Genomic DNA, 25626 nt, shown 5'->3' on the forward strand with positions numbered 1-25626 from the left:
TTGATAAGTGTTGGAAACAGGAAGAGACTGCTTGATTGAAGGACAAAAAAATCTGTCAATGCATTGGATACTGAAGTATCTATTTACATTCTGGGGTTTAGTTACACTTGGTTATCAAGATGGCTTGCGTGTGTTGTAGAATATTGAGAAAATCATAGTTCAATCTCTGTAATGGCTGTGGTAGTTCCTGAGGTTTTCTCCCTTGTCCTTTGCACATGAGCCATGCTTAGCAAACCTTGATCAATGAGGATGGTATAGAGAGAGAGAAAAATTCCTGTTCTGTTTGAAATTGGAAAGCAATACACCATGACTATGGACAGGTAGGGTGACCAATGGTGAGTGTGGATTGGGCTGGAGATAGGAGATCATAACATGAAAACTTGAGGAATATATCCAAAAAGGTGACAACTCCATTCCTCCCCAGTACTTGAGTAAGGTGTGGAGTGCTTCCCTTGTAAAATTGGTGGTGCCAAATTAAATGACAGTGTAGTACAGCACATTAATGTAGAGAAATTACAGAGATTTGTTAACACAGCCCAATCCATCATGTAAATCAGCTTTCCACCCATTGACTTTGTCTATGCTTTCTGCTGCTTCGGAAAAACAACCAACATAACCAAAGACCCCTCCCAACCCGCTAATACTCTCTTCCAACCTCATCCATCAGACAGAAAATACAGAAGGTTGAAAACACATACCAACAGATTCAAGAACAGCTTCTTCCCTCCTGTTATCAGACTTGAATGGATCTCTTGATCTTTCTCTGCATATTCTCTGTAACTGTAACACTATATTCTCCATCTGTCCTATTACCCTGATATACTAATGTAAGGTATGATTTGCCCTTTTAGCACACAAAACAATACTTTTCATTGTATCTGAGTACATGTGACAATAATAAATCATATCAAATCATGACATGACTCTTTAAAACACACTTCTTGGTCCAGACTTTTGACCAATATATATGTAAACATATGAATTAGGGGTAGACATTAACCCCAAGACATGCTCTGCCATTCAATAAGATTATGGTTGATCTGATTACCCTACACCCTCACCTACACACAATAGGTTTTCACCCCCTTGCTTATCAAGAATCTAACCAACTGTCCTATGGCTTTTTCACAGGCTTGGTGTTCATATTAATTTTATAACTATTCGGAGAAGCAAGTTGGGATGTTTTGTTCATATTAATGATACTACAAAAATGCAAGTTGTTGTTGTTTTGAAAGTCACCAATGCAGTATTCAATTCTATTATGTGTGTAAGTTGATGCATGAGGAAGTAATTGGAAGTAATTTTCCAGATGATATCTGACAGAGTTGTTTCTTAATTTACTCGTGGGATGTGGGCATCGTTGGCTGGCCAGCATTCTATTGCCCATCCCTAGGTGCCCTTGAGAAGGTAGTGGTGAACCACCTTCTTCCACTGCTGCTGCTGCCCACCGTTTGCAAATATATGAACTTTGTATTCCAACATGAACGAATATTCTATCATTTAAGAAACATCACCATGATTTTATTGCTACACTGTATAGTCTCATACATCTCTCAACGCTTCTCCTTCTGTTCATCAGCTGGAAAAGAATACAGCGACCACCACATGGACAAGCAGCTGTGATGACTCTTGCAACACGGTATCCTCTGGCTGTTCATCCAGTAGCAGTTCATCAACCTGTGTCCAGGAGTGCTGCATAGCCACAACGAATTCTTGTCTGAAATTAAATGGGGAAGAAAATTTGATTGGATCTGCAAGTACAACAGAGTCCGTGAAGATAATGGTTTATACAATTGCTGCCTTTATTTTGACTAATCACTTTGCACTCTTTACTTTTTAAATGCAGGAGCCAAGGATTCACACCAGACTTTGAATGTTCAGTTCTGTCAATTTTCATTCCGACATCAGCGTACAACTGCATAAGCCTTTTCATGTCAGTATTCAATCTGAGGAGATCTTTTAAAGAGACCAATTACACTTAATGAAGTTGAAGTCATCATTAATTCTGCATCCACCAATTGAATCTCAGGATAGAAGGTGGCTTAAAGGGATGCTGAAATGGGGGAATAGCTCTCTCTCCTCCTCTCTGTGTATCGTCACTAACAAGATCAAAGATTTCAAATAAACACATCACTGAGAAAAGGCAGAAACAAAGCAATTTTTATTTTGTAGTTGAAGAATCAAAATGTAAAAGTGTCCCCAAATACCTTACAGCTGTAGACACCACAAATCTGATGTAGAACTTCACATCAGTGAGCAGTAAAGCCACAAATGACGGAGGATGGATATTTACCTTCAATAGATGCATTGTCTCCAAGGAAGTACATAGAAAATGATTAACATATCCATCCTGGCAGTGTAGAAAAATTAAATCATTTTCTTCAATGTTTAAGTCCATTCTAACAAACAATAATGCCTTGGATTTCTCAATTTGCAACATAGAATGACTGGGAAAATGGGCACTGTCTTCCAGCTGATCTGAAATAGATATAAATCAAACATAGGCCAAATCCAAGAGAGAAGTCAGTGTTTTTAACATTGAAATTAATATCAATAGTTTGCAATCTCAAATGCATTTGGTGTGATACGAAATTTGTTCCCTCATAAATTCTCATCTCCACAGCTCTGCATCAGAGAATACTTGATGAACTGTACAGAAAAGGCTTATGCAGTGTATATACCAGTTCTAAATAGACATAAATCATTGTAATGTGAAGTGAAACATCTAGTTAAAAGGTCTGTTCAGTGCAGTGAGTTTGCAGTGTTGAAATCTTCGTTGGTTATTGTAAATAACAACAATCTTTATGATTAAACACGTTGCTCATATAGCAGGAAAAGATCTTCTAGGCTTTGCCTTTCATTACGTAAATACAGGACGGGGCAGGAAATATAAAAGTGATATATTGTGACTACATTATCCTCTGAGGAACCCTGCTTTGCCACTTAGTGGACCAGCAACTAAGATTCTGAAAGCTAATATTTTTGGATCCAGCAGAACTAAGTGAAAGGGTTCTTCAGAGGTGAATGCAGTTCCTTTTGTTGTAAGGCGACTAACATCCAGGGTGGTGCTCCAGTTGTAACTCAATGGGAATCACTCTTCCATTTAAAGGAAAAAGAGTATGGGTCAAAATCTCATTCCACGAAGATCTAAGTGAACACTTCAGATCAGCAGTTGACATTCTGATTACAGATTTCTACTCTCCTAATGGGATATAAAAGATCACTTTGAAGAGGAGCAAGGGAATTCTCCCTGATCTCTCGGGCAATATTTAACTCTTGAGGAACATCACAAAAAATAAAGTATCTAGTTACTGTCACTTTTCTGTTTGTGAGAGCTTACTATCTACAAAGTAGTCACCACAGTTCTGACAATAGTGATATCACTTCAAAAGTACTTCATTAGTTATGGAGCGCTTCAGGACCTCTTGAGGTTACAAAAGGCACTACATAAATGCAAGTCTTTACCATCTGAGCTCAAAGCAAAAAACAAAACATGAATGAAAATTTTACAATTATAGAAACTGGAACAAATAGTTGGGTTAATTTTTTTCTGTAAAAATGTGCATAGAAATACATAGAAGTTGTCAAATGGATGCATGCCATTCAATCCATCTATTCAGCATTTATCCTTCATGTATGTGAGTAAATAATTCTAAATAGATTTACCTACTTTGTTCTCACATCCCTTCAAGCACTTGTCCATCATCAATCTATGTAATTGAATTCTTCGTGTCTGTGTAGTTTCTGCTCCAATTAATTAACTGTGGTTATGAATTTCACAGAAAATACAAGAGATGTAACCATGTAGTTATAACAGCATCAGAAGCTCTTACAGCTTTATTTAGCCTTCTGTTAATCCACAAATATTCAAAGAAAGCAATCTATTCATTTTAAAAAAGCATAAGAAAAACAGATTATAATCCACTTCTATTCTACCTTTACAGCAGCAATGATCTTCTCAGTTCAAATGTTTCCCAAGATCATTGACGGAATGATTTGATCAGTGCAGCTTTTTTGTTTACTGTCCTTACCCTTAAAAGTTTCTGCTTCTACCTGCTATTGCCTTTGACATTCAATCTGTGCACACTCACTCCTGGACAGACCTTTTAAGAAATGTCTGAGCAAAGTTGAATGTATTTTTGAACGGTTGTAGCTGCTGTCGTATCTCCTGCCAGCCCTGTCATTGCAGAGCACCGTTGTGAATTTGAATTCTGGCAAGGGCTGGTCACCTGCTTCTATGTGAATATGCAGTTTAAACCCATGTATTGTGACGTTCGCTTCAAGCATAAAATATTTGTTTGACTGGACTTTAATAAAATTAAAACAGAATTATATTTGTATAATGTTAGAGTAATCTATGGAATATGAACAAAGAGTCTAAGATGGGTTATATTTCTCTTTTAATGAAAACAGAGAGTCTGCTTTTCTCCAGAAACAATCATATTATATTCCCAGAAACTTCACGTTTTTGTGATTTCGTTTCTGTTTGTTAATTACGAGGAACTGCAGATATTCTCCTGTTATTGTTAAAAGAAAATAACACCATGCGTAGAGGATTAACTGAAAGCTGCAGGAGGTATTGCTATGAGCGTTACAAGCATTCAACCATTTTATTGTTTCCACTGTGAGAGGCTCAGTACCAAGTAAGTACATTTAAAAGTAGGTGTGCATTCAGTTTGAAAAGTGTTTTTCTCAACCTCCCCTTCCTTGATGGTTGTTCTTATAAAGGCTGCTCACTCAGAGCTGGCCTACTCTGTGACCCTGATCTTACTAAGACAGTGCCCACAATAAAGAAGTCAATCTTGCTTCAGTTGGGTGTACTGGAATATTCCATTAAAGTCAGACCTAATGGATTACCAATTCTAATTAAAATTTTATTTAACCTTCTACTGATAAATTAGTTAAACATCCTGACTTGTGATGATGGTCATTGTGCGGTAGAATGAAATCTCATATTCTAGCTTAAAACTTAAAAGTTATTGATCTAATGAAATAACCAGAAAACTAATGTTTATTCCTGATTCATTACAGGTATTTTTCTTTTTAGATAGAGAACATTTTGGGATATATGGCCAGAAATGAATTTAGACAGCTTCTCCTCTCAAGTAAATTTGCTAATTTTCTGATTATGATAAGAATGATCTCCAGGCTAAAGTTGTTTAGCTTCACATCACAGTACCTTATGTGTCACTATTAACAGCATAACATGACTCATGTACCACTAGGGAGAAGAAGTTGAGGACATTTTGAAAGCAGGAAAATGCAGTGACAACTAAATTCAGTACTTATTAGGTGTCTTTTTTTTAAAGGCCTCCTGTCATTTGAGTTTTGATGTTAATACGGGAAGAGAAATTCACAATATCCATATGGCATTAAAGTGGCTAATACTCCTCTCCATAGTTTGTTAAAGGGTATTTTTTAATTAGCTTCTAATGAAATCACAGTTGAACATTGCTTTACTTACTCTGGTTGCACTTGTTTAACTGTGTTATTGTTAGGATTATGTCCTTCTATTCTGTTTCAGGTAATGACTATCAGATGTACGACTCTGTGTGGCATCTATGTATTATCAAACAAGCTTTAATAAAATTATATTCAAACACAAATGCTCAGCTATTTAACTTACATGCATTGAAAGTACAGAATTTGTAAAATATTTTCTTATTCAAAGAAACAAAATGCATTTATTTTGTGAAGTCATATATACATTTTCCATGGGCTTCACTGTGCCTTTTGAGTGATTTTTGTTATTTTAAATGCAGTCATATATTTTAAATGCTTGCTGCTTGTTGTTGTCTTCTCAGCATTTTTACTGGCTTAATAAATGTTATTGACAATATTGATAATGATAGGTTAGATACTTTTTATGCAGAAAACTGTTTTAAAATACCATATTTAATGGCTAGCTATTTTTCACTTGTGAAAAGAACACTGTTTGGCTGCACCGTGGAAGGAGATATATGAGTTAGCTCCCAGACATAAATAAAAATACAGAGCACTGGAATAGCAGATTGCAGCATGATTATCTGATGACTTACACTAAACTGTGTACTACCTGTTGCATAAGAGAGGAATCATTTCTAAACTTCTAGAGTGCCAAATCTTCCCTGGAGCTAACTTTATAACTTTTATCAAAAAGCAACACAAGTAATGTCTCCTATTCTCAAGGCACATGAATGTAGCAAAACTGAAGAACAAATGATTAGCCTGTCACTGATTGCATCAAGAGAAAATTCAACCCAGATTTTCTTTTTATTGGATCATGTAACATGGAATTAGATAGACCCACTATAGGTGGAATCTTGTGGTATGATGATAGTGTCCCTACCTCTGAGCTACAAAACCCAGGTTTAAATCCCACCTGTTCCAGAGATGTGTCCCAACGTATCTGAACAGGTTGATTAAAAATATCCAGATCTACTAAAAGCAATGTACATTGTTTCTTGTCACTCCTTTAGACTGCTCTTGACTATTAGCATGTTACCGTAATGAGTGATTAGAGTAACTAAGTAGTAATTAGTTTGTGAATTCTACATTCTAGAATGGGATCTGTTTAGAAGGTTCTTTAAGGACCATCAGGGAGGTTGTAATTTTTGACTGTCTGCCCTTTTTTCATGTTTCCGTGTGTGCCTGGATGTCCTTGGAGAGGGTGCACACAGTGTCTGACAGCACTTTTGAAGATTTTAGAGGCCATCGGGAGCTAGGGGTGGGGAGGTGCTCAACTGCATTACGTTCCTCATCCAATGTCTTAAGTTTATCATCCAGTTTTCTTTTTAGTTACAGTGTCCTAATGGGCTGTTTAAGTTCTTTTTAGTTTTGTTCAATTTGTTTTTCGGTTTTGAGAAAAGAGTGCAAGTTCCCTTGGACTTGGTTAAGACACTTAGTTTTCACTGGACTTAGGGAGATATGTGTTTCAAAGTTTATTTGTGCTCATGTTGCACTGATGGAGACCCATGGCTGAGGGAAGACCAGTGAGAAAATGATATCCTGGTCAAGACGCTGGAGAGATTTGACATTAGAGGACATACCGTTCAGGATTATTACTTATAGTAATTTTGATTAATGCATGGTTAGAAATGAAACTCATCACTTTTGGAAGAGAGAATAAAGCAATAATTTTCTTTTTAAAGAAGCCAAAAGGATGAAAAAAAAGAAAAGCCCATTTCATCAGGTCTAGCAGAAAGGTTTAAAAGGTGACAAAGTCCACTGAGGAAATTTATTAAAGGACAACACCAAAACACTGGTTAAAATAGCCACATACACAACAGAAAACATTGTGTTTGTCCTAGTCATCCGAGCCAGGGTACATTAGCCAACAAAATAAAAGTTCTTGCAAACATTGACTTAGAGCCTTCACAAATCACAGAATGATACAACAATGGCTATCCAGACCATTATACATCTGTCACCGCCATGAAAAAGCTATCCATTCAATCATATTTTCTGTTCTTTCCATATAGCCCACCATTGTTTTTCCTTCATCCAATCACCCTTTTTCTGCATTTGGGATCAGAACAGCATACTGTGCAACAAAAAAAACTTCTTTGTTGCCTTGTGGTTCTTTTCTCATTCACCCGAAATCTGTTCCCTCCAGTTATCAACCGTTCTGCCACTGTCAACAGTTTCTTCATTTTTAACTATCAAAACCATTCAATAAATTTGAGCACTTCCATTAAATCTTCCTTTCAGCTTCTCTACTGTAAAAAGGACAACACCAGCTTCTCCTTACACAAAAAACAGAAGTTGCTGGAGAATCTCAACAGGTCTGGCAGCAACTGTGGTGAGAAAGAATCAACATTTTGAATCATGTAACTTTATCAGAACCAGACTCGAAATGTTAACTCTGCTCTCTTGCCACAGATGTTGCCAGACCTGTTGAGTTTCTCCAGCAATTTCTGTTTTTGTTTCAGATCTCCAGCTGTTTTATTCGTACCAGCTTCTCCTCTCTATCCACTTGACAGAAGTTTTACATTCCTGAGAGGCAAACTGTGTCATGCATCGAGTATTTATTGACCTTAAGGGACATACTTTTGTTGATTAAAATGTAGTGACTAACAGCTGTGTTTATGTGTTTCTTGACTGTATGATGTACATTAGCTTATGGCTTATTAAACCTGGTCTTATGTTTGAAGGAAATTGTGCCAAATCTCTCCACTGAGATTATGTTCTTGCTGGTTCCAAATTAACCTTTGTAGATTTTAGTAGAAGCAAAATGGTCACTTTTGATTTGGTTGCTCTGCACTGTTGCCTTGTTATCATCAATGTTACTTTAGGAAGTCTGTAAAGTATCCAGCTAATAAGTTATGGCAGAAGGAATATTCTATTTAGAGGACAACACACAATTTTGAAATCCCCAGCCTTGTTTTCAAATTCATCCATAGCCTTGTCCTCCCTACCTCTGTGACCCTTTTCAGTCTACAGAAGTTTGAAATCTCTGTGTTCCTCCAATTCTAGTATCTTGTAGTTGATCACTGGTAGCCCTGCTTTTAGCTGCCTGAAACTGTAGCCCTGAAATTCCTTTCCAAAACCTTTGCCTTTCTTAAACTCTTAGAAGCCCTTCTCATGATCAAACTTTCTTCACTTGTCCTAATATAGCTTTGTACCTTTTTATTGATGATGTTCAGCATAATGGAACAGATTACTGCCTTGTAGGAAGTTATATAAATGTACATTATTGTTACTATCTGTGCATGCTATTAAAGCAGTACTGTTCGATTCACATTGTATTGATATTTCATCTTATTACTGTTATTGTTGTCTTGTTGTTTTAAAATTAGTTTCTACAAAGGAATTTATTCTTAAACTTATGTTGACTTGAAGATTATTTTTCTTGGTGCTGCAATCAGAGACATTGTTCAGCTTTATTTCACAACGTGGGAGATTAGCTACGTGAGTACACAATCTGTGTTGTGCACAGAAGCTGTTTATCTTATTTTATTTTGAATATATATATAAACCTCCAAAAGTTCCACTGAAAACATCATTCTCAGAGGAGTTGGTTGCTGCTGGGTACTGAATCATGAGTAACATGTTCAATGTAAATTAATCCCGCGTCCAGAGAGCTAATTTGTCCAAATGAAATCTGATTTACCACTCAATGCACCATTTAAAAATAAAAGATGATTGTTGTATTAACTCATCAAGTACAACAGGTGGTTTATGGGACCAGAACACTAGACTCACTTAAGAAGCAGTTAGATAAATAAGTGCATCAAATGTAGATCTTCATCTAAAAGTATTTTCATCCTTTAAATGCTCTTTGCTGTTTGTAAATAATGCTTTCTTTAACCCAGATTAATTCCTTAATAGCCAGCGATTTTACTTATCCCCCCTAGCAAGCTGTCATCTTTGGAAGATATTGATCATGTGACTTGGTCCCAAGCATAAAATGATAACTCTATAGACTTTTACCCGAAAAGAGGCTACTTGGCCCATCATTGCCAATGCTGGCTCTTTGAAAGAACTGTCAAGTTAGTACAAACCCCATTATCTTGCATTTTTGTTTTATATTTTCAAGTACATATCGAATCCTGTTTTGGAAGTTACAATTGAATCTGATTCCACCATCCTTCAAGGCACAACAAAACTACTAATTATACTAAAATAAACCTTGTCATTTCCCTCCGGTTCATTTGCCAGTTATTTGCATCTACGGTACTTCTGTTACTTTGAGACATGCAAGGAAACAGTTTGCCATTGGCCTTTCATAAACTGCAATGTAATCTAGACTTTTTAAATGGAGGTGGGTCTACTCTCTGTTCTTTAATGCAGTACATCTGAAGATTATTCACAACTTACTTTTCAAAGATATTCTCTACAAGTACAAATGTGGATTATAAAATGGTACAACAATGAAGTAATAATATTCTCTCAATTTTTTCATAAAGGGGCCAATTTTCTTGAATATTAACTTCAGTCAACACTCCTTCTTCAGACACAAAATTCAGGAATAAAGGGACATTGACCTGTTTTTATGATCCCCAATTTTTCCAGCTATTGCCCAGTAGTCTATGATGGCCTAGTGGTATTATCGCTGGATTGTTGATCCAGAGACACAGGTAATGTCACAGGGTTCCAAATCCTGCCACGGCAGATGGTGGAATTTGAATTCAATAAAAAATATGAAATTAAGAATCTATTGATGACCATGAAACCATTGTCGATTGTTGGGGAAAAACCCATCTGGTTCACTCATGTCCTTTAGGGAAGGAAACTGCCGTCCTTACCTGGTCTGGCCTAAATGGGACTCCAGACCCACAGCAATGTGGTTGATTCTTAACTGCCCTCTGGGCAGTAAGTGCTGGTCTAGCCAGCGCTGCCCACATCTTGTGAATGAATAATAAAAAAAATGTGAAATGAAAAATACAGAGTGCATTATAAACAGGCAAAGTGACACTTGGAGAAACCAAGGGGTTTGGAACAGCTTTTAAATAATGTTTTCATTACGAAGATGTAGAAGCTCCAGAAGTATTCCCCAAAGAGGTCTGTAAAGCAGCAGGGGATTATCCATATTCACAGTGAAGATCGTGATCAACAATAATATAATAATTAAGAAGCTGATGTATATGTGAGCTCACGAAGGAGCATAAGCGAATGAAAATAAATGAGTGACGAATTTGGGCAGTGGTGGAGGAGGTTGTGTGACTTGATGAAAAGCTATTAAATAAAGGTAGCCATTGAAATCACAAGTTTTATGTAGTGTGGAATTATAAAAACATTGTTCTCCCTGTATTATGAATCCATTATCAAGAAGCCAAGTCTGGTGCATGTAATCAAAGCAATATTTGTATACTTTTGTATGAGATGCAAGCTCCTCTATGAATTTGTGCAGTTTGTTTCTCAGAGTCTGATTTTGGAAGCGAAAGATGTTTATATTTGGAAATTCAAATACATCTTTTTATATTGCCGCAATTACAGGGCATTCAGTGTTTGAAGATTATTTTGATCATGAAACAATTTGTTTGCTAATCTTTGATTAGATTATTTGAATAGCTTATTTTTTGAAAAAAACACAATTTGCAATTCTGTTCAGTCCACATTGATTTATTTCAATGTATATATAATTCTTTAATAGCTGTAGCTTTTAGAAGATGGGTATACAGAAAAAAAAGCAATTTGAAATGATAATGAATAGTTAATTCAACACGAACAAAACACAGATGCTCAGTTATCTGTCTAACTGCGACCCAAAGCATTGTGAGAGTCTCTCAAAGCACTCAAATATTATCTACTGGCTCTCATTTGAGATATTGCTCTCATTTGTCACCATGGAGAAAACAAGCATTTCCCATGTTTCAGAAAAGGTCAACTACTAAAAAGCATTGTTTACAAAATGTGTTTGAATCAGCTGAGCAGCTGCATAAATAGATTAATATTTAACTTTTTAAATTAGGAGCAAAGCTAATACGACATGTTCTGCAACATAAAGTATGTTTATTTAACTATCTATTTTGAGTCAGCTGTTTTTGCCGCTTAAAGTTTAAATGCCTTGAAAGCCATTCAGCGATGGCTAAGAAGAATGCTCAAAGTTTTTGAAACCAATGTAACAGTGAGGCTAATGAGTGATTTGACCTTCAAAATTGTTCTTTCTGTTGGAAAGGGTCTGGGCTTCATTTTGTGTCTTCTTTTGATGGTGCAATCAAGGCTAACCAACCGTTCACGCTGCAACTTTGTGGTGTAAGCTAAGTCTCTATATAAACTGGGCTACGTTTTCATCCATTGTAACAATTTTCTCTTGCAACTTTGAAGAAATGTGGAGCAGAAAGTTTCAACTTATACATAAGTATGTTAATCTCACACATCCTCCTGCTTCAGTTAAATTTCCAGCATCTGGGTAAAGTGTTGGATTTTCCCGTCCTGTTCAGCCCAGTTCTTTCAGGAATACTATTCCAGCAGCATCTGCAATAGTCTAACCCTGGTGCTATTATAACTCTTTAAATGGACCCTGGTTATAATTCACAATTGATTGTCAGGATCATTACATTTGGCTCTTCCTTGGATGCCTTTCTGTGCAGGTGTTCAGAACACCAGGCAGGGTAGATATTTTCCCGTAAATCCTGCGTCATTTATGTACAGTTTAAATATTCCCACTTGTTATGTGTCCCACCCCTTGCCTGAAGGAACGAAACTGAACCACAAAGGGGTGGAGGTTGACTCGAAGGTTCCATGCTTCAATTTCCACTTCCCATTGTTCTCAGAGTCAGGGAGTGATATTATACAAAGCAGAGACCCCAAAATTAGTGCTCATATTGCTGTGCGATAACGTTCAATGCACAACCAGTTAAAAGCAATCAGTATTTGTAGCAAATCATCAATGTTTCAATCTATAATGAACCAGGTGAATTTTACAATCATTTTGCAAAATATGATCACAACATCTTTTGGCTGCACAAGAACTCTCAGGAGTGATCTTGCGCAGAAGGGAATCATGTTTTGAGGGTAATCGCCTGGCGTTCTATTAAAAGAACGAGAAGACAAACACTTGTACAACAGCTGGTGTCAGCTTACACTATAAACCTTTGTGGCTCAATTAGTTGTTTAATGGATTTTACAGTCCTCTCTTTCACTCAACATAATAGTATTCTTAACTTTACGCAGCAGGTAGATTTCTATTTCACAGGATCACAGCAATGTTATAGTTCAGAAGGAGACCATTCAGTCCATCTAGGCTTCACCAGCTCTCGAAATGAACATTATGAATTAGTGTCCTTCTCCTGGCTTTTATCCACCCACTTGCATATTATTTCTATCCAATTAATCCTCTAATTCCCTCCAGAATGGCTCAGCTGATTGACTCCACCACACTTCCAGGCAAAGTATTTTAGAACTTAACCACTCATTGTACTAAAAAACCTTCATCTCACATCATAGGGTCATACAACACAGAATAGGCCTTTCAGCTCATCGAGTTCACACTGACCTATCTACACTAATACCACTTCCAGCATTTTGTCCATAGCCTCAGATGTAATGTCATTTCAAGTGTCATCCAAGTATTTTTTAAAAGTTTGTGAGATTTTCTACGACCTTCCCAGGCAATGTATTTCCGATTCCCACCACCCTCTGGGTGAAAAAATGTTTCCTCAAATCTAAAGCTCATGCCCTTCGCATTAAAATTATGTCCCCTCATTACTGATCCCTCAACTAAAGGGAACAACTGTTTCCTATCCACATTGTAGCTGACCGTCATAATCTTATGCACCTCAGTCAGATCCCACACTCAGCCTTCTCTGCTTCAAAGAGGCCTGTCCAGCCTCTCCTCACAGCTAAAGTTCTCCAACCCAGACAACGTCCTGGTGAATCTCCTTCGCACCCCCTCCAGTGCAAACACACTCTTCCTATAATGTGGTGACCAGAGCTGTGTTCCAGCTGTGACCTAATCAAAACTTTGTACAGCTCTAATATAACCTCCCTTACCATAGCATCAATACTATTTTTGATAATCACTTTACATTTGAGTCCTCTTGTTCTCAATCCTTTTACTATTGGGAACAATTTCTCACTACCTACTGTATCTATCCCTCTGTTGATTTTGAAAACTCCTCTTAACCTCCTTCTCTTCAGAGCGCACAGTCGCAACCTCTTCAATAAATCCTCACAATTGCAGTTTCTCATCTCTGGTACCATTTTTGCAAACTTCTTCTGTACTGCCTCTGATAATAATTTCGCATCCTTCCTATATTGTGGCACCCAGAATAGCACACAGTAGTCCAGGCAACGTCTTGTATAACTTAGCTTATGACAATTTGAAAACTTAAAGACGCATTGTCCCATTGGATGATGCTTGACTGCCAGCCAAGCAGTCTTTCGTACCCCGCTTTCAATACTTTTATATTTGGTAAAGGGAAATATTCAAAGAAATTACAGAGAAAGGGTTTAATGAATATTAAATGTTGTGATTTAACTGTGATCTCAGGATTCATGTGCTGCTCAGAGCAGAGAGCTCTGCTGCCTTTTCACGTATACAGCCTACTGTTCAAGACGTTGTTTAAAAAAACGTGTAAAAGTCTAGCCCGAGGTTGGATGCAGAACAGAAGAAACTTACCAAGCCAAAAATGACAAAACAAAGAGTCTTTTTAATGTGCCTGTGACTTTTCTCCATGACTGCAAACAGCAATGGATCTCCAATTTCTGGAAAGCACTGTCAATTGTCAGAAAAACTCATCTGATTTACTAATGCCATTTAGGGAGGGAAACTGCGATCCTTACCTGGTTTAGCCTACATCCAACTCCAGACCCATAGCGATAGTAGGAACTGCCGATGTTGGAGAATCTGAGATAACAAGGTGTAGAGCTGGATGAACACAGCAGGTCAAGCAGCATCAGAGGAGCAGGAAAGCTGATGTTTCGGGTTGAGACCCTTCTTCAGAAATGGGGGAGGGGAAGGGGATTCTGAAATAAATAGGGAGAGAGGGGGAGGTGGATAGAAGATGGATAAAGGAGAAGATAGGTGGAGAGGAGACGGACAGGTCACAGAGGCGGGGTTGGAGCCAGTAAAGGTGAATGTAGGTGGGGAGTTAGGGAGGGAATAGGTAGGTCCAGGGAGGATGGTCAGGTCAAGGAGGCGGGATGAGGCTAGTGGGTAGGAGATGTGGGTGTGGCTTGAGGTGGGAGGAATGGTAACAGAGGCGGGGACGAGTTGGGCTGTTTTTTGGATGCGGTCGGGGGGGGGAGATTTTGAAGCTTGTGAAGTCCACATTGAGACCATTGGGCTGCAGGGTTCCCAAGCGAAATATGAGATGCTGTTCCTGCAGCGTTTGGGTGCCATCGTTGTGGCACTGGAGGAGGCCCAGAATGGACATGTCATCCAAAGAATGGGAGGGGGAGTTGAAATGGTTCACAACTGGGAGGTGTAGTTGTTTGTTGCGAACCGAGCGTAGGTGTTCCACAAAGCGGTCCCCAAGCCTCCGTTTGGTTTCCCTGATGTAGAGGAGGACACAACGGCGACGACCGCTACATTCAGAACATTGATATCCTTCAGGAGTGTTTCTCCCTGCGACTCCTGAAACACACACTGGCAGCAATGCACCGGCATCTCCTGATACGACAATTAAGCCTACCCCAGCTCAGACCCTCCCTGACAAACCTGCAAAGGACCTCTCCTGTTTTTTATTCTTCGCAGGATCCACAACCTGAACTCACAATTCTACTCGGCTTTACTGGACGCTAAAAACCGAAAGTACATTAAACTTACTGGTGCCTGCCACCCTACACAGGACCTTCCCCACCATGTGCCCACCGCCATTGGCCATGTGGCCACTTTCGGAGCACCCATGGATTCCACGGATGACGTCACATCCACCGCCGCCCGGTACAGCGAACACCATCGACACCGCTGCTGATGCCGCCGCCTCCGTTTCCGAGGCCGACACCACAGACATCAAGGACGCCGCTGCCACCAACATCCAAGATTTATCGGCCTACGCCGCTCCGCCCACCGCCGATGCTGACATCGCTCCGCCCACCACCTCCACAGCCAGCAGCTCCAGAGGAGACAGCAACACTCAGCCCTGCCGAGCCTTCACCATCTTCCCAGACCTACCCCTTACTGAGGACGAGCAGTCAGTCCTCAGTAAAGGGCTCACCTTTGTCCCCCTCCACCCAAACATGACGAATACAACTCACGTTTGGACATTGAACAGTTTTTCCACCGCCTCATCCTCCATGCTTACTTCTTTAATTGTGAGCCTAACCCTCCCCATACTGACCCCTTCTCCCACCTCCAAAACACCCCCTCCTCCTGGACACCACCCCAAGGCCTCCTATCCTCCCTCGACCTCTTCATCTCCAACTGCTATTGCGACATCGATCGCCTCAACCTCTCCACCCCTCCCACCCACTCCAACCTCTCCCAAAAGAATGTGCAGCCCTCCACTCCAAGCCCAACCTCACCATAAAACCCGCGGACAAGGGAGGCGCAGTTGTAGTGTGGCGCACTGACCTCTACATCGCCGAGGCCAGACGCCAACTCTCCGACACCTCCTCCTATCGCCCCCTTGATCATGACACCACCCCCAACCACCAAACCATCATCTCCCAAACCATCCACAACCTCATCACTTCAGGCGACCTCCCACCCAAAGCCTCCAACCTCATTGTTCCCCAACCCCGCACCTCCCATTTCTACCTCCTTCCCAAAATCCACAAACCTGACTGCCCTGGTCGACCCATTGTCTCCACCTGCTCCTGCCCCACCGAAATTATCTCCACTTATCTTGACTCCATTTTCCCCCCCTTGGTCCAGGAACTCCCCACCTACGTCCATGACACCACTCACGTCCTCCACCTCCTCCAAAACTTCCGATTCCATGGTCCCCAAAACCTCATCTTTACAATGGACGTCCAGTCCCTATACACATGCATTCCCCATGCAGACGGCCTAAAGGCCCTCCGCTTCTTCCTGTCCCGCAGGTCCAACCAGTCCCCCTCCACTCTACATCGGGGAAACCAAGCGGAGGCTTGGGGACCGCTTTGTGGAACACCTATGCTCGGTTCGCAACAAACAACTGCACCTTTCAGTCCCTAATTTTGATTAGGGAAAATGACATGGCAGTATTTAGAGAGAATGTTCATGAGGGATATGGGTGGAACTGAGAAATAAGAAGGGGATGACCACTTTGATGGGATTGCACTATAGCTCCCAACACCACCCCCCCACCCCGCACCTTGTCAGAGGGAAATTCAGGAGCAAATGTCTAGGGAGATTGCAGATAACTGTAAGAATAGGAGAGTTGAAATAATAGAGGACTTTAATTTTCCAAACATTGACTGGGACTCCATAGTGTTAAGGGCTTGGATGGGCAGGAATTTATTAAGTGTGTTCAAGAAAACTTTCTCAAAAATTATGTAGATGGCCCTGCTAGAGAAGGGGCAAAGCCAGACGTGTTTTTGGAAAATAAGGCAGGGCAAATGACTGAGGGGTTAGTTGGGGAGCACTTTGGGATCAGTGACCACAGAAGGGGTGGCACAGTGGCTCGGTGGTTAGCACTGCTGTCTCATAGCACTAGACACTCAGGTTCAATTCCACCTTTCTGACTATGTGGAGTTTGCATGTTCTCCCCATTTCTGCATGGGTTTCCTCCGGGTGCTCCAGTTTCCTCCCTCAGTCCAAAGATGTGCAGGGTAGGTGGGTTGGCCATGGGGAATGCAGGGTTACAGCAATGGTGTGGGTCCGAGTGGGATGCTCTTCAGAGGGTCAGTGTGAATTCAATGGGCTGAATGGCCTGCTTCTGCACAGTAGGGATTTTATATTTCTAATAGTTTTAAAATAGTTATGGAAAAGGAGAGGAGTGATCCAAAAGTTAAAATTTTATATTGGGGCAAGGCCAGTTTTGATTCAACAGGAACTTTCAAAAGTTGATTGGGAGAGGCTGTTTGCAGGTAAAGGGACTTCTGGAAAATGATAGGCTTTCAAAAGGATGATAACCGAGGGATCAGGTCCAGCATGTTCCTGTTAGTGTGAAGGGCAAGGCTGGCAGGTGTAGGGAACACTGGGTCACTAGAGATTTTGAGGCTCTCATTAAGTAAAAGAAGGAGGCATATGTCAGGTATAGACAACTGGGATCAAACAAATCCCTTGACGAACATAGGGAGTGTAGGAGTACACTTATGGGGGAAATCAGGAGGGCAAAAAGGGGATGTAATATGGATTTGGCAGATAGAGTAAAAGAGAATTCAAGGAGATTCTACAACTATATTAAGGGCAAAAGGATAACCAGGAAGACAATAGGTCACCTTAAAGATCCACGAAGCCATCTACATGTGGAACCACAGGAGATGGGTAGGATCCTAAATGAATATGTTGCAGCAATATTTACCATGAAGAAAGACATAGAAGCTAGGAAACTGTGGGAGATAAATAGTGATGTCATGAAAAGAGTCCACATTATAGAAGAGGAGGTGCTGGAGACCTTAAAATGCATAAAGGTACATAAATCCCAAGACCTGATCAAGTGTATCCCAGGACATTGTGGGAAGCTAGGAAAGAAATTACAGGGCACTTAGCAAAAAATTTGTATCAAAGACAGCCACAGGTAAAGTGCTTAAAGACTGTAGGTGTCTAATGTTTAAGAAAGGCTGCAAGGAAAAGCCAGGGAACTACAAACTGGTGAGTCTAACATCAGTGGTGGGTAATTGCTGGAGGGGATTCTGAGAGACAGGATCTGCAAGCATTTGGAAAGGCAAGGATTGATTAGGGATAGCCAACATGGCTTTGTGTGTGGGAAATCATGTCTCACAAATTTGATTGATTTTTTTGAAGAGGTAACCAAGAAGATAGATGAAGGCAGAATGGTAGACATTGTTTACATGAACTTTAGCAAGGTCTTCGACAAGGTTCCACATGGTAGACTGGTTAATAAGGTTAGGTCACACAGGATCCAAGACAGCTAGCCAATTGGATACAAAATTGGCTTCTTGATAGGATACAGAGGGTGTTGATAGAAGATAGTTGTTCAGACTGGAGGCCTATAACCAGCGGTGTGCAGCAAGGATCAGTGTTGGGTCTCCTGTTGTTTGTCATTTATATAAATGCTTTGCATGAGAATATAGGTGACATGGTTTATGAGTTTGCGAATTATTACCAAAAGAGGTTTAGAGTGGACAGTGAAGAAGGTTATCTAAGAGTACAAACGGATCTTGGCCAACTGGGCTATTGGGCCAAGGAACAGCAGATGGAGTTTAATGTAGATAGATGTGAAATGTTGTATTTTGGTAAGACAAGCAAGGGCAGGACTTACACAGTTAATGGTAGGGCCCTGGGAAGTGTTATTGAACAGAGAGACCTAAGGGTGCAGGTGCATATTTCTTTGAAAATGGCATCACAGGATGTCGAAGAAGGCATTTAGCACACTTGCCTTCATCAGCCAAAGCACTGAGTACAGGAGTTGGGATGTCATGTTATCGCTGTAAAAAACATTGGTAAGCCATATTTGGAGTACTGTGTACAATTCTGGGCGCCCTACCATAGGAAAGATGTTATTAAACTGGAAAGGGTGCAAAAAATATTTACAAGGATGCTACTGAGACTGGAGAGTTTGAGTTATAAGGATCGGCTGGATAGACTGGGACTTTTTCTCCAAGAGCGTAGGAGGCTGAGAGGTGACTATAGTGGTTTCTTAAATCATGAGGTGCATAGATTAGGTGAATAGTCAAGGTCTTTTTCCAAGGTTATGGGAGTCAAAAACTAGAGGGCATAGGTTTGTGGTGAGAGGTTAAAGATTTAAAAGGGACCTGAGGTTAACTTTTTCACACAGAGGATGGTGCATATGTGGAACGAGTTGCCAGGGAAGTGGTAGAGGTGGATATAATGACAACGTATAAAAGACATTTGGACAGGTACATGGACAAGAAAGGTTTAGAGGGATATGGGTCAAATGCGGGCAAATGGGTCTAGATCAGTTTAGGAAACCTGGTCGGAGTGGACAAGTTGGACTAAAAGGCCTGTTTCCCTGCTGTATGACTCTGTAAGTCTATGACTCTAAATAGAAACAGCATTTGTTTCATTTTTCTCTATCTTCCCTTGCTCATCTTCACTTTGGATAAAACCATGAAAATAGCAATCCTGAGATCAGAAGCTAACGATATGGGCATAAATAGATTTGAGGCCTTGACCTTTCATTCTTTTGCAATGATTTACAGCACCAGTGTATTATGCTATAGCGCCACCTGTCAACCTTATTCATAGCAAGTGTTTTTAACAAATCTTTGGACTCCCATGAAGTACTTTAAGGGTATTTTTGTGTTAAAGGTGCTAAGTAAATCAAACTGTTGTATATATCTGTGTTATTAAGTTACATTAAATTCCTGATTTGTTTGTTTGGTGATGGCTATAAATTGTATCTTTTGTAAGTATTGCAGGCATTTCTCAGCACTACATTCCTTGTACAGTATTAAGAAGTTTATTTATTAAGAACACATTGAGTTTGAAGTTTATCAGGGGGCCTCACCTCTGCCACCTGTTCCAAACCTGCTTGATATTCAACCAATGGATTGAAATCCATTTAGCTCAGTACCAAGTAAGCTGTATAACAGGTAATCCATACTAGATCAACTTCTATTGAAAGTGTTGTGTTATACAGCACTGAGACTTATTGATAAGCTGTTATTGTTAATACAGGGAATTGGTGAATCTGGATCAAACTTTCAATCATCATTCTGTCAAACTATTTCAAAATATTTAATGAAAGCATTAATTGAATACAATTAAAATTGGGAGCATATTTTGATTCATAAATTACTGCATCTCTTTTCTATTTAGCAGAGAGTAGTGGAAAGTTTGCTTGTCAAAAGAAAGGTCCTGACCCGAAACATCTACTTTCCTGCTGCTCTGATGTTGCCTGGCCTGCTGTGTTCCTCCAGCTCCACACTGTGTTATCCTTTCTAAAATACTAACTATTCTTGCTCTAATATTTGTCTTTTTTATCCAATGTTCTCTAATTTTGTTCATCTCTTCTCCTATGTCATTGACACTTGTTGACTTGTGGCTAATGGTACAAACTATCCACTTGCTCAGATAGTCAATTGTCGGCTTATAGTATTATTATCAACAACCAAATCACAGCACAGACAAACTGGACCCTTTTCCCACTCATAAGAACTTAACTTTTATTCAGCTAGGGCCAACCACAAAGTCTTTTTAGCTTCAGTTAGAAAATGTGTTGAGAGTAAATAGATGCCAAAGACATTTTTGTGCACACCACGCGCATCAAGTGATTATTTCTGCAGAGGAGGAAAGGAGGTAAACCGAATGATTGAGCTATTTTTTAATCAGATTGCTGTATATTTGATTTATCTCAAAGCAATGTAGAGTTTGCATCTTCTAAATCGAAACAGTGTATTTACAGAACTTGGAGCATCTTAGAACTTGGAAAAACAATTTCCAAATCGCAACACAGACTTAACCACATCAGCAAACATAACCAATTAATCAAACCTAGATCAATGAAACTATTGAACATTGCAGATTGTATAGGTGGCACACAGCTCACATTTCGCTGCACCTGAGAAAGTTGGAAGCTAATAGCTGGAATATCTCAAAAGCCCATTCACACATGTTAATCATAGAATTATGGGATGTTTACAGCATAGAAGGAAACCATTCAGCCAGTCATGTCCATGCCAGCTCTCAGCACGAGGAGCTCACCTAATCCCATTCCTCCACCTTTTCTCCAACAGCACTGCAAATTTTCTCTCTTCTGATCATGATCTAATTTTCTTTGGCAATCCACATCGAATCCTATTCTATCTGACTCATAAGCAGTGCATTCAGATCCTAACCTTACCGTGTAAAAATGTTTCTCCCTTATGTTGCCATTGCAACTTTTGCCAATCACTATAAATCGGTGTCCTCTGGTTCTCGATCCTCCCACCTACAGAAGCATTGTCCACTCTGTCAAGAACATTTATGGGTTTGAACACCTCTATCAAATCTCTTTTTAACCTTCTCGTTCCAAGGAGAACAGAGCTAGGTTCTCCAGCCTATCCACGTAACTGAAGTTCCTCATTCCTAGAACAAGTAAAAATGTTTTTGTAGACTTTATTCACCTATAATAATTATTTTGTCCTCTCAGCTCTTGGCAATGTTTTATGTGAATCAAATTCAGTTCGCTCCTGAAAATTGCCTGATGGATTATCCTATTGGAAATCATTTTACATGCATGCATTGGAGCAAAATGAGAGCAGCATTTGAAAGTTGTTTACCAATTGAACCACAGCTTATCTCTGAGCTACAGTCATGGGAGCAGCCTGATCACTTGAAACAAGCGATGTATTTTCCCATTGCTGCTCTGCACAATGCTTATCAACACATCAGAAAGGATTCACAGTTAGAAAATGCATGTCCCATCCGCTACTTGAAACCAAGTGGCATTAGGAATGTTTCTTCAAATTCAGTCATCTACAGGTAAACTTCCTGCAATACTAATGCAATATTAGTTAACTACTGTTGTTCTACAGCACATGGACTGCAGCAGTTCATGAAGGCAGCGCACCACTGCCTTCTCAAAGGCAATTAAGGACAGGCAATAAATGCTGGCCCAGACAGCAACACCCACATCCCACGACTGAATGAAAAATAATTCTGCAGCTCTGGGAGCACATAAACATACTACAGGGCTTTTCAGGTGGAAACGCATCCTTTTCTTAACATTCATTCACAGGAGGAGGGTATCACTGATAAAGCCAACATTTAACGCCCATGACAACAAGGTGCAGGGCTGGATGAACACAGCAGGCCAAGCAGCATCATAGGAGCAGAGAGGCTGACGTTTCGGGTTTAACGCCCATTGCTAATTTCCCAAGAGAAGGTCTGAAAAATAAAAGGACAGAACAGACATAGCTCCCTTGTGTCCTCCCTGATTTATGACAACAATATTCAAACCAGAAATATCTCCGAGCAGGACAGGCAATGTTTAAACTAGTTTACACCATTGCTAAATTCAGGGCTCATTTTCATCTTCTGAGAGGATACAAAGCTGAGGCCAGCAGATTGTTTTCCCATTACAAAACCGGAAATAACTATACAGAGGCTGGCATCTCATCACCAAGTTATCCTTTATTTACACGTGCACAGTACATGGACTCTGACCAGTGAGCTCAGAGCCAGTTGCTAGCGTGCGGAGAATCCCTGAGATTCCTGTTTACATCTGTCAGTGAGGACTCCCTGATTAGCCCCAGTCAGGGAGCTCATACTCAATGAGATCCACCAGGCCAACCTTGTTTCATCATTACAACACCCCATCCCAATCTATAAGCCATTGAGTTCAGGAGAACAAAAATAGAAGAGGTGCAAAACAGACAAGCTACTCTTTCCGCCAATTCTGTCTCCCTGCCATAGTTTGAGTAAAACATAATTTCGGGGTTAGGAAAGCAATGGCCACAAGAGGGTGCTAATGTTCCAGTTGACAATCTAATAAATCTAATAATCATTCTCTGCCACTTCTGGCACCTGCAATCTGACCCCACTACCAAGGATATATTTCCCTCCCCACCCTTATCTGCTTTCCAGAAGGACTGCCCTCTCCGTGACTCCCTCGTCCACTCCACACTCCCCTCTAGCCCCACCACACCCGGCACTTTTCCCTGCAACCGCAGGAAGTGCTACACCTGCCCCTACACCTCCCCCTCACCCCCATCCCAGGCCCCAAGAAAACCTTCCACATTAAACAGATGTTCAACTGCACATCTGCTAATGTGGTATACTGTATCCGCTGTTCCCGATGTGGCCTCTTCTACGTCGGGGAAACCAAGTGGAGGCTTGGAGACCGCTTTGTGGAACACCTACGCTCAGTTCGCGACAAATGACAAAACCTCCCAGTCGCGAACCACTTCAACTCCCCCTCCCACTCATTGGATGACATGTCCATCCTGGGCCTCCTCCAGTGTCACAACGATGCCACCTGAAAACTGCAGGAACAGCACCTCATATTCTGCCTCGGAAACCTACAACCCAATGGTCTCAATGTGGACTTTACCAGCTTCAAAATCTCCCCACTCCCAACCTCATCCCAATATCAGCCCCCCTCCATCCCCGCCTCCTTGACCTGTCCGTCTTCTCTCCCATCTATCCACTCCTCCCACCTCACTGACCAATCCGCACCTCCATTTCCTACCTACACTCACCTCTACTAGCTTCATCCCCGCTTCCTTGACCTGTCCGTCTTCTCTCCACCTATCTGCTCCTCTATCCACCTTCTATCATCACCTCCCTCTCTCTCTATTTATTTCAGAGCCCCTTCCCCTCCCCCATTTCTGAAGAAGGGTCCAGACCCAAAACTTCAGCTTTCCTGCTCCTCTGATGCCGCCTGGCCCACTGTGTTCATCCAGCTCCACACCTTGTTATCTTATAATTAATTACAATATCCATTTTCCTGTTTCAATATGATGGCATGCACCATTATCGGAGCACGTCTTACACTGCAGGCAGTCAGTACCTACCTCAACAGGATATGATGTCTTAACCCCATGATTTACTGGGCAGTCTGAAGCATCAGTGATAGACATCAGGTGTATCATACTTAGCCTCCCAATAATACTATGGGCAGAATCTGTCTGGAAATGGGTTAAGTGTCATTTTTAATCTGGCTTCATGGAGGCTTTTCTCCATGAGGCCTAGCAAGGTGTCTAACATAATTGTCTCAAACTAACCTCATTAACTAGATAAGGGGTGTTTAAGAGAAGGACTTTATTTCTCTACAGCACAGAGCCTACATAGCATTCACTGGGTGCACTTTCTAAATGGCATTCAATCAGGTGCCACATGAAAGTATTACAATTGATTCCCAGGTGAAGGTCCCCAATTCATCCTGATTCCAGAAAGGATATCCCCCAATGATGATGCTGTGCAGTGAGGAAGGATGAACTGTCCCATTATTCAGCAACTCCCTTGCTTGGTAGCAGCCAGGTCAATTTAAAGCAGGATCCCTTCCCTCATGGATACCTTTTCCCAAACCAAATGTGTTTATCTTTTAAAAAGAGGCAATTTAACACGGTTTTCTTAAGTTAAAGAAGAAGTGAGTTTATCAGCTACTAAAACATGTGGAAATATAAGAAAACACACAGATTAGAAACAAGAAGTGTGTCCAAAAGGTAAAATTTAAAAAATGACTATATGAATCAGTCTTTGGCTTGACTATGATGAATAGATTGAGACATGGTGATTACCGTAACACTGACTTTGGAAGCTAGGTTGTAGATTGGAGACCCTTGGCCTTGCAGTTAGCTGAAAGGATTTGTCCAGTTTCCTCCTAAAGTGGCTTTGCTGATTTGACTAGTTTTCAGCTAGCAGTAAAGGGATTCTGCGCAGAATCTCACAGGGGTCTGAATGACAGGGGCAATGATGGGAAATCTGAGAGGATTATGTGAGAGGCCTGTCTCAATGTCAGGAGCAACTAGGTACATCTTCTGTCAAGACAAGATTCTCACTAGGCAACAGTGAGATGTCTATAAATGGGGATTTTTGCATGTTAACAGCCTCATTAGCACTGAATCGCACAACTCCCATGATGAACACCCATTCTACCATGAAGAAACTAGATGCCAACGGTTCCCAATATGGAAGTCAGAGCGGGCAGCTAGGTGACTCCAGCTCACCACTAGAGCCTCTGGGTCTCCAACTTGGACATCTAGCAACAACGTCTCACGGAAAGCTCTAGGGCACAAGTTGCATGCACCTCTTGTCTAGGACACTGGCATCCAACACGTGCCAGCCTCTTGGAACACTCATGGCACCTCACTGATTCCTCCCTCATGGCATTGTGGGTCTAGCTACAGCACATGGACTGCAGTGGTTCAAGAAGGCAGATCACCACCACCTTCTCAAGGGTGAGAAATCCCAGCCAGCAATGCCCACTTACTATGAGTGAATTTAAAAGAAATGCAGCATGCTTCTTGCACCCCAGGGCAAGAGGAGAAAGATTTTAAAAGGACATCAGAGGCAACCTTTTTACACACAAAATGCTCTAAGTGTGGAACGAACTGCCAGAGAAAGTGGTGGATGCAGGTACAGTTACTACATTTGAAAGACATTTGGATAGTACATGAATAGGCAAGGTTTGGAGGGATATGGGACAAACAAAGGCAAGTGGGACTAGTTTAGTTTGGGAACATGATCAGTGTGGATTGGTTGGA

At 40.7% G+C, this 25626-nt stretch overlaps 1 long non-coding RNA gene across 2 annotated transcripts; it reads right to left on the reverse strand.

The window, feature by feature from the left end:
* Positions 1–1533: 1533 nt before the first annotated feature.
* LOC125486242 lies at positions 1534–24026 on the reverse strand. Of its 2 annotated transcripts, none has more exons than XR_007264926.1 (3): positions 23935–24026; positions 3671–3761; positions 1534–1717 (listed from the first exon to the last, which is right to left on the reverse strand). It is a non-coding gene; the product is annotated as an uncharacterized LOC125486242 (long non-coding RNA). The 2 variants fall into 2 exon arrangements; XR_007264927.1 differs by having other exon boundaries at positions 3667–3761.
* Between the last annotated feature and the right edge of the window lie 1600 nt (positions 24027–25626).

The sequence above is a fragment of the Rhincodon typus genome, chromosome 27 (assembly GCF_021869965.1).
Source record: "Rhincodon typus isolate 14 chromosome 27, sRhiTyp1.1, whole genome shotgun sequence".
Lineage (NCBI taxonomy): Eukaryota > Metazoa > Chordata > Chondrichthyes > Orectolobiformes > Rhincodontidae > Rhincodon > Rhincodon typus.